The following is a 14716-nucleotide window of genomic DNA, read 5'->3' on the forward strand; positions in this document are numbered from 1 at the left end:
ATGTATGTATATAAGTTAATCTATAATAGCAGGAATAATATACAGTATATCTGTCTATTTGAGAGTCCTAAATAGTCAATACTTTAATATTTTATGTTGCCTTATTTACAGTCACAGGAATATGACTGTATGTTTAATAAGTTTCTTGTATTTTGCAGTCCAATATTTTCTTTCTAGGAACAGTTCAATATGTCATTCTCCTGTATGTACAGCATTTATATGTATATTTTTTCTTAAACCAAAGCGAAGAAAAAGTAACAGATACATTTTAAATCTATATAAATTAAATATTTTCATGATCACTGTATTACTATAATAAGTGAGGTCATTTCAAGATTTTGATGCATTGTAACTTATAAAAATGAGAGTAGGCTAATAAATGATGCTTCGTTAAGCACTCATTAAATCTTTATTAGGCATATAAAAGATAAATATCAAAGAGATTACACAATCATAAGGAATCAAGAACATGTGCCATCAATATGAAAACCACTGTACATTACACACACACATACACACGTCAGCTTCATGAAACACGCAAGCTCTGTCCCTGCATGCGACATTTGATACATATACACACACACACACACATATATATATATACATACATACATACATACATACACACACACACACATTATATATATATATATATATATATATATATATATATAGTTCACTGAGAGAGGTTCTACAGATTTCTAACTCTAAGGTGGTTGAAACTAACCCTTCTTTTATGTTGCACCACATTTGATGGTCTGTGACGGAAGTGAAATAATCAGGAGTTTCAGGAGTGTATTTTGAATAAGACTCTTTATTGAAACCAATAGCAAGACTCCTTATTGAAAGAGATAACGACTAATGTCTGTAAGCATACAACTAATAATGGGCACACACTTACCAATTATCTGCCCGATGTTCCGGGCTTGATACCTCAACTGGGCGGGCATTTAAATTTACATTTAAATTTGCCCGCCCAGTTGAGCTGTCAAACATTCGCCGGGTCCCTGCAGCATGTGTACGGGTGATCTGGGGGTTGCCCAAATAAACCAGCAGAGACCAATATATCTTTCAGATATATCACCCATCTGCTGTGCTGTGCTGTGCTGCACAGCAGATCAGATATGTCTGTGAACAACGTCATTCACAGACATATCTGCTATACACACGCGGTGATGCCCTATCAGATATATCGCCTGTTCAATGGAACGGGCAATATATCTGTCAGTGTGTACTCCGTTTTAAAGGGTATTCCATTATAAAAGATTGTTTCACTCCTTTGAATTGGAAGTAGAGAACTATCCCTGTTATCAAAGCCCGATTAAGGGGTGGGGGGTTTACAGGGGGCTGTGTGCAGTCCCGTAGTGGGAACGTGTCGGACTATGAGTGGGGCAACGACAGATAATCTCAGGTGGCCACTGCCTGGTCAGAGCTGCTCCTCTCCAGCTCTAGCACTCTGTCCGGAGATGATTCTGCTGCTCTCTCCAGCCCCCACTCCCAGCAACATGAATCCCAGATCAGCAGAATCGGTCCCTGGACAACAAGGCCAGAGCTTGGGCGGGCAGAAGGGCATCACATGCTGCCCAAGAGAAGGCTCCAGAGTTTTCCCTTGTTGCAGGCAGGGCCTGCACTGCTGCTGCCTCAAAGAGATGTATGGGGGGTGAGGGACACACAGCAGGGACAGTCAGGGGAGCGATGCTGACAAAAGAGGGATGGCTGGAGGAGAGTCTTAAGTGCCTCGAGGTCCCTCAAAGGCTTCATCTGGACCTTTGGTGCTTGGTTATCACTATCTGAGTGTGATGTGCTGTATGTGGTCTTCAATTAAGATAATTTTATATACTATACTGTTTTTTTCTTTCCATATATGCTGTCATAAGATGAAAACAGTTTGAAGAATCCTGGGGAGAGAGTTTAAGAACTTCACATTTCGAACACAAAATTGTAACAATATTGTATTTTTCAGTGATATGCGGTCAGGTGAGGCAGAGCCTTTCCTGTGATGCTTATGTATACTCCACAGTTCTTACTAAAAATGATAAGAAAAAAATAATGAAAATATTATAAATATCTTTGTTGTATTATGCTAATCAATTTTATAGTCAAAACTCTGGAGTAAAAAGTGTATGGCAGGTGAGGCACTGCCTCCCCTGTCTACGTTTTATGCACATCCCTGATTAAAACTCACCAAATGTACAGCACTATATACTGCTGCACCTTTGTATAGTGCCCATATCAGGTTCATATATGTATGTGTACATTTTTTAATATTCTGTATTTCTGAGCAACCTGTTCTTAGCGCAAGTACTGTCTGAAAATCCTTTCTCCAATATTTAGTGGTTCAAATTAACCAGGCAAGCTACCTTGTAGCATTTTGAATATTATAAAAGACTGGTGCTAGGCAAGTTACATTTAGTACCATGGCATTGTTGCATCGCAACATAAATTGAGTTGGTTCAATGCAGTAAACACTTTGTTTACCAAAAAGAAAAGAAAAAAGTACAAAGGAATTCCAGTTGATTGATTGAGGTTTACTGAGAACAAAACTTTTGTGGTCTGTCAGATTATTTCTATTTTTTCAGTGCTTAAATACAGTAGTCAGTTGGTCTACTGACATAGCTATGGCCTTGATTAAAATTCAAAAGCAAGCTGTACTTTTATACCTTGGATGTTACACCAGGCTGGTTTTATGTTATTTTAACTTTTTTTGTTATTAATATTTGCATTGAATCATTGTATGGTATGGTACTGTACATGGTATTGTGAATTAGTGATTTATGCTTTCAAGTATTATAGAGCAAATATACAGTATGTAACAACCTTCAGCAGAAATGGGACAACATCATAATAATGGGCATTTAATGAACATGCAAAGGAGTTTAGAATAATGAGCTCCAAAGTACACCGATATGAGAACATTGCACAAGAGTTCCTCACTAACCCAGTGAAGTCTGATCAAGTGTCAAAAATTAGTCTAAACCATACAGGCGTTGCATTACTCTGCAAGTTCGTAAAATGGTTTGGCTTCCGATTGGCTGTTTACAAATGCAATGCTGGTGCCAATACATGTTTTCTTAGTTGCTCTGGCATATATTATGCTTTTGTGTGTGTATTTTAGCAATTTTTTTTATCCATACACAAGATGGTAAGTTTTCCAACGGGATCAAGATAGCTAGGTATTTGGAGGCCCCACAGAAAAAGTTTGTAAGGGCCCCTTTGTACCACCCAATGGTGAAAAATGTACAGTATATAACATATGTAACTTTGACAAGGAAGATGGTCCCCCCTAAGCCCTGGGCCCCATAGCAGCAGCACCCCTTGCACCTACGGTATTTAAGCCCATGTTCAATACATGTTATGTGTTGAAATATAGAGTGTGGTCCTGCGCTATCTCCATGAGGCAGCAGCATCAGCGAAGGACAGTTGAGAGCCGACAAGGGCTCAGAAACTGGAGGGGGTGTGGGTAACAGTCCCACCTAAGCAGCAGCATTATTGATATGCTGCGGCCATTTGGGGATGGGGAAGGGGCAGTGATGGTCAGTGTATTTGAAAACGGGGCCGTCAGCCCCCTTTTGAAGGCGTGGCAATACCAGTGACTTCTTTCAACGCATCTTCTCTGGCTCTGGCAGTATGAAAACACCGGCCATCCTGAGGGTTAGTCAGTTGTCCGATGTTCACGCAACTGATCCGATGTCTGCATCTTCGGACACTGCAGCAGATCACAGAGGCTGGCAAGAGGCGTCCATTTACACATGATGTCTCCAGCGGTATTAGCATATTTACACACAGCAGCTGCATTCTAAGATACAACTGCTGTGTGTACTGCGTACAACTCTCAATCAGGCCCTATGCACACATTTGCGACAAGGCTATGTGCCAGAGCATGGCTGAACACTGCCAGTCAGTTGTGGTGCTGCCCTATCTCTTACTCCTTTGTATGGAATCCTCACTCCTGAGGCCCTAAGCAATGTCCTAGGTAGCATGAACAAAAAGCAGACCCTGATGTGTCTATTATGTACTGTATGTGTGCTCACCTCTCTGCTCAGCATGCTAGCGGGCACTATCACTGTGTGCAGGCTGCCTCCGTCCTCTCACTCACTCCTCTCCCCTCAGAAGCAGTGCTGGAGCATCCTGCTCTTCCAAAAAGCCCGCCTCCTCCCTTACTTCTGCTTCCACTTCCTGCTTCTCTGCCCTGTAGTGATGGGAAATCTTGTTCATTTTGGTGATCAGTTCATTATGATCTAGTTCACTGAAAAGAATAGTTCAAATGATCAGTTCATGTAGTTCATTTAGGTCATTTTTCACTGGCTCTGAAACACTGTTGAGAGAAGTGATTGGAAACATAGAACTAGTCTATTATACAAATAGTAGGGATTTCAGCTACTTGCTCATTATGTGAGTTATAGTATATAGTAATATGTCTGATCTTTTAATATTTTAAAAATGCAATATATAACAAACTACTAGTAGTAGTGACAGGTTTAGCTCTGCAATGTTAATATAATTGTTGTTATAATTTTTATTTCCATAATATACAAGTGAGAGAGACCCAAATTCAGAGTATTGTAACGTGTCACTTTTTTTCTTTTAAAATACAGTAATTAGAAGGAAAAAACCTTTGCCTCACTTTTTAATTGCACCCATTAATGTCACTTAATGCACACCAGCGCTACTGTAGATTAACAATAGGGCAGGTGGGATTACAGCCTCCACATAAAAAAAAACCCTGTATGCATCGCAGTCTACGTGCACGAACTAGCAATTGCAAACAGAATTGAGATTGCAGAGGCTACGCAGACCCAGAGCAGAGTGAGTGACAGGAATTGCCGTTTGTGGGTGGTGACGCGGGGCTGGTCGGTGTGCCAGTGCGTTTCAACGCCATTGCAGGGGCGTGCATAAATTAGCCACTGCGTGGTAATAGGCATCCATAGCACTGATAGCGTGTGTGGATATTAGCAATTTCTGAGTAAGGTCAGGGCTTGTGCAAGTGTGCACATGGGTCCCATGGTACTCGACTTTACCGATGGCCTCACTACGTTGCCCTAGTATATGGATGTGAGTGAGGGGAAGTGAACGTCCTTATGTCTGGCTGCGTTCGCAATGTGAATGCACACATTTAAATAGCACCGCCAGGGCCGGTTCTAGAAATTGTAGAGCTCAGGGCGAAAGATTCCATTTGCGCCCCCCCCAAACAAAAAGTTCTTACAGACTGCATTCCTCTGCTCGCGCCTCCGGAAAGAGGGCATGACTGATCGTGGAGGGGGTGTGTCCTTGCAGAACACCCCCAATTCATCACACTTTGGGTCGTGCCACTTACGGAGGTGCTGGCTTCCCCAAGCTCTCCCCTCACGATGAATAATTGCTGTGCGCAGTAATTCCCTTTATAAAACTCATTATGCCACGTGCAATAATGCCCTTAATAACACATTATGCCACATGCAGTAATGCCCTTTATAACACATTATGCCACAAGCAGTAATGGCCTTTATAACACATTATGCCACAAGCAGTAATGGCCTTTATAACACATTATGCCACAAGCAGTAATGCCCTTTATAATACATTATGCCACACACATGTAATGCCCTTTATAACACATTATGCCACACACATGTAATGCCCTTTATAACACATTATGCCACACGCAGTAATGCCCTTTATAACACATTATGCCACACACAGTAATGCCCTTTATAACACATTATGCCACAAGCAGTAATGGCCTTTATAACACATTATGCCACAAGCAGTAATGCCCTTTATAATACGTTATGCCACACACATGTAATGCCCTGTATAACACATTATGTCACATGCAGTAATACCCTGTATAACACATTATGCCACACGCAGTAATGCCCTTTATAACACATTATGCCACACACAGTAATGCCCTTTATAACACATTATGCCACAAGCAGTAATGGCCTTTATAACACATTATGCCACACGCAGTAATGCCCTTTATAACACATTATGCCACATACATGTAATGCCCTTTATAACACATTATGCCTCACGCAGTAATGCCCTTTATAACACATTATGCCACATACATGTAATGCCCTTTATAACACATTATGCCACACGCAGTAATGCCCTTTATAAAACATTAGGTTACAGGCAGTAATGCCCTTTATAACACATTATGCCACATGCAGTAATGTCCTTTATAACACATTACGCCACACGCAGTAATGCCCTTTATAATACATTATGCCACATGCAGTAATGCCATTTATAACACATTATGCCACACGCAGAAATGCCCTTTAGAATACATTGCAGGAGCCGTTCTTCAGTGGATGAGACTGCCTCCAGTAGTCAGTGTCAGTCTCTAGGGTTAAGTGGTACCCGGGTATGTGGCAGAGCCTGTCTCTAGTGGCAAGTTGTACCTGGGTATGTGGAGGAGCTTGCCTCTAGTGGCAAGTGGTACCTGGGTATGTGGAGGAGCCTGCCTCCAGTAGAAAAAGGTATAGAGGTAGGTGGTGAAGCCTGCTTCCAGTGGTGAGTGGTACCTGGGTATGACGAGGAGCCTACTGCTTCAGTGGTAAGGTGTACAATAGTTATGTTGCCCCCCAGTGATAAGGGCTACAGCTGTATATGGATGCTTCCCAGCGGTAAGGGGTACCTGTCTGGGTATGCTTCTGAGCCTGCCTCCACTACTCACTCCCCCCTTGACCACCACCCTAATACCAGCAGCAGTTACACCCCTCCCTTACAACAGCAGCAACACCCCCCTCCTTTACACCAGCACCCCTTACCCCAGCAGCACATTTCTCCCCCGCCTTACCAACACCGCGGCAGCACATTTCTCTCCTCCCCTTACCAACACCCCAGCAGCACATTTCTCTCCCCCCATTACCAACACTCCAGCAGCACATTTCTCTACCCCTTACCAACACCCCAGCAGCACATTTCTCTCCCCCTTATCAACACCCCAGCAGCACATTTCTCTCCCCCTTATCAACACCCCAGCAGCACATTTCTCTCCCCCCCTTTACCAACACCCCACCAGCACATTTCTCCCCCCCTTAGCAACACCCCAGCTGCACATTTCTCTACCCCTTATGAACACCCCAGCAGCACATTTCTCTCCCCCCCTTAACACCAGCAGCACATTTCTCTCCCCCCCTTTACCAGCACCCCAGAAGCACATTTCTCCCCCCCTTACCAACACCCCAGCTGCACATTTCTGCCCCCCCTACCAACACCCCTGCTGCACATTTCTCTCCTCCCCTTACCAACACCCCAGCAACACATTTCTCTCACCCCTTAACACCCCAGCAGCACATTTCTCTCCCCCCTTTACCAACACCCCAGCTGCACATCTCTCCCCCCCTTACCAACACCCCAGCTGCACATTTCTCCCCCCCTTACCAACACCCCAGCTGCACATTTCTCCCCCCCGTACCAACAACCCTGCTGCACATTTCTCTCCTCCCCTTACCAACACCCCAGCAGCACATTTCTCTTCCCCCCTCGCCAACACCCCAGCAGCACATTTCTCCCCTCCCCTCATCAACACCCCAGCAGCACATTTCTCCCCCCTCACCAACACCCCAGCAGCACATTTCTCCCCCCCTCACCAACACCCCAGCAGCACATTTCTCCCCCCCTCACCAACACCCCAGCAGCACATTTCTCCCCCCTTACCAACATCCCAGCAGCACATTTCTCCCCCCCTTACCAACACCCCAGCAGCACATTTCTCTCCTCCCCTTACCAACACCCCAGCAGCACATTTCTCCCCCCCTTACCAACACCCCAGCAGCACATTTCTCTCCTCCCCTTACCAACACCCCAGCAGCACATTTCTCCCCCCCTTACCAACACCCCAGCAGCACATCTCTCCCCCCCTTACCAACAACCCAGCTGCACATCTCTCCCCCCCTTACCAACAACCCAGCTGCACATTTCTCCCCCCCACTTACCAATGTCACGACCAGGGTTTCCCGGCATAGGGGATGACGGGTAATACCTGTGAGGATGCTATGGTGAGGGGTGTCTGGCGGTGGCTCTGGTGTCTGGCGGGGTGCATTGGCTGCGCATAGTCCTGTGCCGGCATACTGTCACTCTGGTCTGGTTAGGCCTGGTGGTGCTTCTGTTCCGTTCTGGCATGGGCGCCACCATCTTGCCTCCGGACATGTGACCTAGTTGCCCTATCCTGGAGTCACATGCTCTCTCTAGCCTGTCACAGTGTGGCATTGGGTATTTAAGGTAGTGCAGAGCTTCCTTTCATTGCCAGTGCAATGTTTTTCTCAGCACAAGCTTAGAGAGTTCCTGAGCTTGTCCAACTGCCTGTTGGATCTCTGCCTAGCCTGCTTCACCTAACCTGCTCCTTACCCTGCTGGACTTACACTGCCTCCTCCTATTGCCTCTCCCTTGCCTGAGTACCTGTGTCAGCTATTACCCTGCCTCCACTTACATTTCCTACGGACATTTTCACTCCAGCCTGCAATTCACTTCAGCCTGCAATTCATTTCAGCCTCACAAAACCTGGAATACTGGACTGCCTTCTGTTGTCACTGCCTGAACTTTTTCCCATTACATCATTACAGTTCCCAAATGCACTTTAGTGCTAAACCCGGACTCTACGTTTACATTTAAATCTGCTTCAGTGTCTGCTCCTATTACCACCCCGGGCCCACAGCAAAACCAGAACCTAACAGTTTGCACCGGCCACGGGACAGGAGTCTGGAGTGGATTTATTCCGAAGTATTGCAGGCCGTTTGGAAAACCTGGAAGCTATGCAGCACCAAATGGCTCAGTTCATGCAAGAAATAACTAAACAACAGGATTTAATTCAGAGCATAGCAACTCGCTTGGAGAGTGTGGAGACTATACAGCGACAGATGGCATAGTTTGTGCAAGACATTGCACTCCGTCTGGATACTGTACAAGCTACATCAACGGCTCCTACTTTGCTTGCAGCTACTCCTATCCCCACTCCTGTGATATCTTCCTCTGGATCTACTCCCTGTTTGTATCTTCCAACACCTGATAAGTTTGATGGCAGTCCAAAACTGTGTTGTGGATTTCTCAACCAGTGCGATGTGCACTTTACTTTGTAACCCTCTAAGTTCCCTGCTCCTAAAACCAAAGTGGCTTACATTGTATCCTTGTTATCCGGCTCTGCCCTAGAATGGGTTTCTCCGCTCTGGTAGCGTTCAGATCCGCTCCTGGATAATTATCCAGAGTTTCTAGCAACATTCAGGAGGATTTTTGATGAGCCAGGAAGAACTTCCTCTGCTTCCTAAAGTATTTTGAAGTTAAAACAAGGGAACTGTCCTGTCAGCCAGTACGTCATTCAGTTTCAGACGTTGGCATCGAACTCAAGTGGAGCGAAGAAGCCTTAACATTGGCCTTTTGGCAAGGTCTATCAGATTGTTTAAAGGATGATCTAGTGACTCGTGAATTACCCTCTAGTCTTAGTGATCTCATTTCCCTTTGTAATAAAATTGATATACGCTTTAGAGAGAGCCAAGATTAAAAGCACAGAGCTAAGCGTTTCCCTTCCCCTACCCGCCCCACTCCCTCCCTTTCCGAGGAAGAACCCATGCAGGTAAATCGTACCCGCCTTCCTAACGAAGAACGACAGAGAAGCTTTAAAGAGAACCTTTGACTATACTGTGGAGACACGGTCATCTGGTGGCTTCCTGTACCCGCAAGCCGGGGAGCGTCCCGTTTCTAGCTAGTTCTGGGTGCACTCAGGAGCAATTCTTCCGTCCTCTAAACGTATTGACTCTGTATTGCCCATAGCCTTAGACATTAATTCTAGCCCTGTGTTTGTGTCTGCCCTTTTGGACTCTGGTGCAGCAGGGAATTTCATGTCATCTCGTTTGGCAGATAAATTACAAATTCCCTGCAGCACCTTGGATCATACTGTCTCCTTGACCTCTATTGATGGTAAATCTCTTTGTAATGGAACTGTGAGTTCGTGTTGGAGCCCTCCATGTTGAACATATCAGTTTTCTTATCATACCTAAGGCTTCCCATGAAGTCATACTTGGATACCCGTGGCTGCGTAAGCACAACCCCAGAATTGATTGGAACACTATGCAGGTTCAGTCATTGAGTGTGGAATGTCAAGGGTCTTGCCTTCCGAAGACCGACGCCTTGTCATGGTCACTATCCCCTGATACTGGTCCAGAAACACTACAGAATACACCCGTGCTTGGGGCAAAAGTTTTGACAATGATACAACTGCAACCACTTATTGGGAAGTCCTTTGTCGCCCCAGGAGGGGTGACTCCAAGGCCTCAATGTCTCTTGGATCTCAACCTCAAAGGGGGTCTCCAGAGCCTCAGCCCAAAGGGGATTTCCGAGTGTCCAGCCACAGGATGGGGTTTTCAGTCCCATACTTCGAGAGGTTTCAAGTTTTGTACCCCAGGAGGGGGTTTCAGGTTCCTGTTCCTGTTGTCCAAAGCTGAGGATGTCCACGCTTCCAGACCTGTCAACAAAGTCCACTTGGCTCACCCTGAAAAGCCTAGGTGTCCTGAGGACACCCGTAAGGAGGGGGGTACTGTCACGACCAGAGTTTCCTGGCATAGGGGATGACGGGTAATACCTGTGAGGATGCTATGGCAAGTGGCGTCTGGTGGTGGTGCTGGTATCTGGCGTAGTCCTGTGCGGGCATACTGTCACTCTGGTCTGGTTAGGCCTGGTGCTTCCGTTCTGGCATGGGCACCGCCATCGTGCCTCTGGACATGTGACCCAGCTGCCCTATCCCGGTGTGTCACATGGTCTCTCTAGCCTGTCACAGTGCAGCACTGGGTATTTAAGGGAGTGCAGAGCTTCCTTTCATTTCCAGTGCAACGTGTTTCTGAGCTTGTCCGCCAGAGAGTTCCTGAGCTTGTCCGCCTGCCTGTTGGATCTCTGCCTAGCCTGCTTCACCTAACCTGCTCCTTACCCTGCTGGACTTCCACTGCCTTCTCCCACTGCCTCCTCCTATTGCCTCTCCCTTGTCTGAGTACCTGTGTCAGCTGTTACCCTGCACTCTGCCTCCACTTACATTTCCTCTGGACATTTTCTCTCTAGCCTGCAATTCACTTCAGCCTGCAATTCATTTCAGCCACACAAAACCTGGAATACTGGACTGTCACTGCCTGGACTTTTTCCCATTGCATCACTACAGTTCCCAAGTGCACTTTAGTGTTAAACCCGGACTTTCTGTTTTGCCACATTCATGTCTGTTAAGCCGCTCATTAAAAACTCTATGTTTACATTTAAATCTGCTTCAGTGTCTGCTCCTATTACCACCCTAGGCCCACATCAAACCCAGAACCTATCAAACAAACATCCCTGCTGCACATTTCTCTCCCCCCCCTTACCAACACCCCTGCTGCATATTCCCCCCCCCTTACCAACACCTTACCAACACCCCTGCTGCATATTTCCCCCCCCTTACCAACACCCCTGCTGCACATTTCTCCCCCCCTTACCAACACCCTTGCTGCACATTTCTCCCCCCCTTACCAACACCCCTGCTGCACATTTCTCCCCCCTTACCAACACCCCTGCTGCATATTTCCCCCCCCTTACCAACACCCCTGCTGCATATTTCCCCCCCCTTACCAACACCCCTGCTGCATATTTCCCCCCCCCTTACCAACACCCCTGCTGCATATTTCCCCCCCCCTTACCAACACCCCTGCTGCATATTCCCCCCCCTTACCAACACCCCTGCTGCATATTTCCCCCCCCCTTACCAACACCCCTGCTGCACATTTCTCCCCCCCTTACCAACACCCCTGCTGCACATTTCTCCACCCCCCTCCCACCTTACCAACACCCCAGCATCACTTACAAGAGTACACTAGTTTTAAAAAAAATCCTTACCTGATTCTGGTCTTCCGGTCCGAGTTGGCTCTGTAGTCTGCTGTCATCCTCCCACACACTCGATGTAAGTAGCCATGCCTGGGCGGGAAGCTCCCAGAGCAGAGCACTGACTGACTGAGAGCAGAGGAGGCGGAGCTTCTCAGTCTCAGCCTGCGAGTATGCTGCTGCTACATAAATCCGGCTGCCAGTAGCAGCAGCAGCCCGGCAGCCAGCAATTCTAATGAAATAAAAAAAGTCTGCAAATGACAGGGGGACTCAGCGGTGCCCTCTAGGGGCCGGAGCTCCGGGCGATGGCCCTGTTATCCCGCCCCTAGAACCGTCCCTGAACACTGCTGATATTAGCAACTTCGGTGCGTTCGTATCAGCAGAATTGCGTTCCGTAGTGAATCAGGCCCAATGATGCATCCTATAATCAGATAATCAAAATAAACATAGATGACATATAACAATACAAGGCAAACAAAAAAAAGGAATTTTTTAAAACAGCTTGTTAGTATAAAAAACTATCCAATAGACTTGATGTGTTTCTTCGTATTTATATTAGTATAGGGCGATCCCATATAATCAGAAATCTCTCCTTTTAGACTTGACATTCCAAATATAGAGTATTGAATTACATTCATATAAATTTATATTTCTTTTAGCTTGTGAACTGTATTAGTATGAAGCAGTACATGAAGCATTATTAGTATGAAACAGCACACATATCACAGTGGTCAACACCCATCAAGTTCTTAAGTGCTTAATATTCCAAAGCTGTTTTTGGCTCACTGAAAAGTGTATTACAGGTTGAGTCTCCCACATCCAAAATGCTTGGGACCAAGGGTATTTTGGATATCGGAATATTCCGTATTTTGGAATATTTGCATACCATAATGAAAGATCTTTGGAATGGGACCTAAATCTAAACACAGAATGCATTTATATTTTATATACACCTTATACACAAAGCCTGCAAGTCATTTTATACAATATTTCCAATTATTTTGTGGCTCAATGTTTGTGTACATACATGAAATTCATTTATGTTTTATATACACCTTATACACATACTTGCCAACCCTCCCTCATTGTCAGGGAGACTCCCTGAAATAGCAGCAATCTCCCTGTCTCCCTGAAGAGTCCAGTAATCTCCCTCATTTCACCTTACCCCCATTATGATACTGTTCTATAAAAGAAAAAACAGATATATACATTCAAATGGGATCATTAGTATAATTTCCCTGCATTGGTTATAAGGCACAATGATCCCTACTGCTACAGGCATTTTCTGAGAAGTATCAGTATATTTTCATCAACAAGTAGATCTTACTAACAGCTTTGGAGCTCATTTACATGTGGATGTAAATCAATTTTATGACACGCCCCCCAGATGTAGCAGTACACGCCCAGTTTAACGCGCGCTCGTAGGTGTTGCTTTCACAATCTCCCTGAAATACTTTTTCAAAAGTAGGCAAGTATGCTTATACACAAAGGAGCTCATTCAGACCGATTCGCAAGTGGCCGCTCGCTCATACGCAGGAGATGGTAAGCGACCGCGCATTCGCATGCTTCGTTCTGCACGTGTGTGAACTATTCGGAGTGATCGCAATCCGCTCGCTCGCCCAGCAAAGACAGCCCAGTGTAATGAGTGACAGGAGAGGCCATTTGTGGGTGGTAACAGGGGCAGGACACTAATAACGGGGGAGTGGAGGAGCGAACGCAGGCGTGCTTGAGTATTTCAACGCCGTTTCAGAGGGGTGCATAATTAACAGCAGCGTCATAGTACATGTCACCTGCCTGTTTTTTACACAGAAGTCCTCGCAGTGCTTGCAGTAAGGTAAAGCAACCACAAGTGCTGTGATCCCTTCTGATGGTCCTCGATGTACCAATGTTTTAATACACTTCCTGGAGATGACGTGCGCTAGTGGGCGTCTCTACATACGCTAATGGGCATCTATAGACACAAAGTGATCACTCGCCAAGATAAAGTGGGCGTGCTTATGCCTTTCCGAGCATCACTTAGCCGAATTTGCATACGCTGGGGGCGAGCGATCGCATCTAGCGAGCGGCTCTGAATGAGCTCCAAAGCCTGAAGGTAATTGTATACTTTATTTTTAATAATTTTGTGCCTAAACAAAGTTTGTTTACACTAAGCCATCAAAAAGCAAAGGTTTCACTATCTCAGTCATGCTAAAAAAATTCCGTATTTCAGAATAATCCGTATTTCGGAATATTTGGATATGGGAGACTCAACCTGTATTTCTTTAGGCTTATTAACAATGTTAATATGCAGTCCGCAAAGCAGTGTTAGTATGGAACAGCCCACATCTCACAGTGGCAATAAACATCCAGTCTTTTTATGCTTAATACTCCAAAGTTTGTTTTGGACATTTTCCTTAATTACCCATAGTTTAGTATAACTGACATCTCCTGGTTAAGTCCACCTGCGTTACTTTCCACACTCCCCATACATTAGTACATTAGTATGGGGATATGGAAATTATGCTATTCATCAAATTCCGAAAATTATGTATTTTCGGGATTTGATGGCGTTACTATCCGCCACTGTGAAGTGGCATATAGCAGGTGACACTTACCTGTGTCAGTATAGGCAGGTCCTCCTCTGCTCCCTCCGGTGCTCCCTGGTCTCTCCTCTGGCTCCAGTGGCTGTCCTGACACGTGTTATCCAGGCAGAACACAGTAAAGTTCAGGGGGAAAAAAATAATGTATTTTTTTTCTAATCTTTACTGTGTTCTGCCTGGAGAACACAGTGTCAGAACAGCAGACGGAGCCGGAGGCGGCTGCAGCGGGCAGGTAAGTCGGGGATGGGGGGGGGATGTAAGCGGAGGGGAGAGGGGGTGGTTGGGGGGAAACACAGAATTACCGCAGCTGTAGG

General features: G+C 45.6%; 1 protein-coding gene across 4 annotated transcripts in view; it reads left to right on the forward strand.

The window, feature by feature from the left end:
* LOC148525498 (dipeptidase 2-like) overlaps nt 1–14716 on the forward strand; it is a 243976-nt gene that overhangs the window by 22847 nt on the left and 206413 nt on the right. The window lies entirely within an intron of this gene.

Source organism: Taudactylus pleione, unplaced genomic scaffold (assembly GCF_031769625.1).
Source record: "Taudactylus pleione unplaced genomic scaffold, aTauple2 ptg000106l, whole genome shotgun sequence".
Lineage (NCBI taxonomy): Eukaryota > Metazoa > Chordata > Amphibia > Anura > Myobatrachidae > Taudactylus > Taudactylus pleione.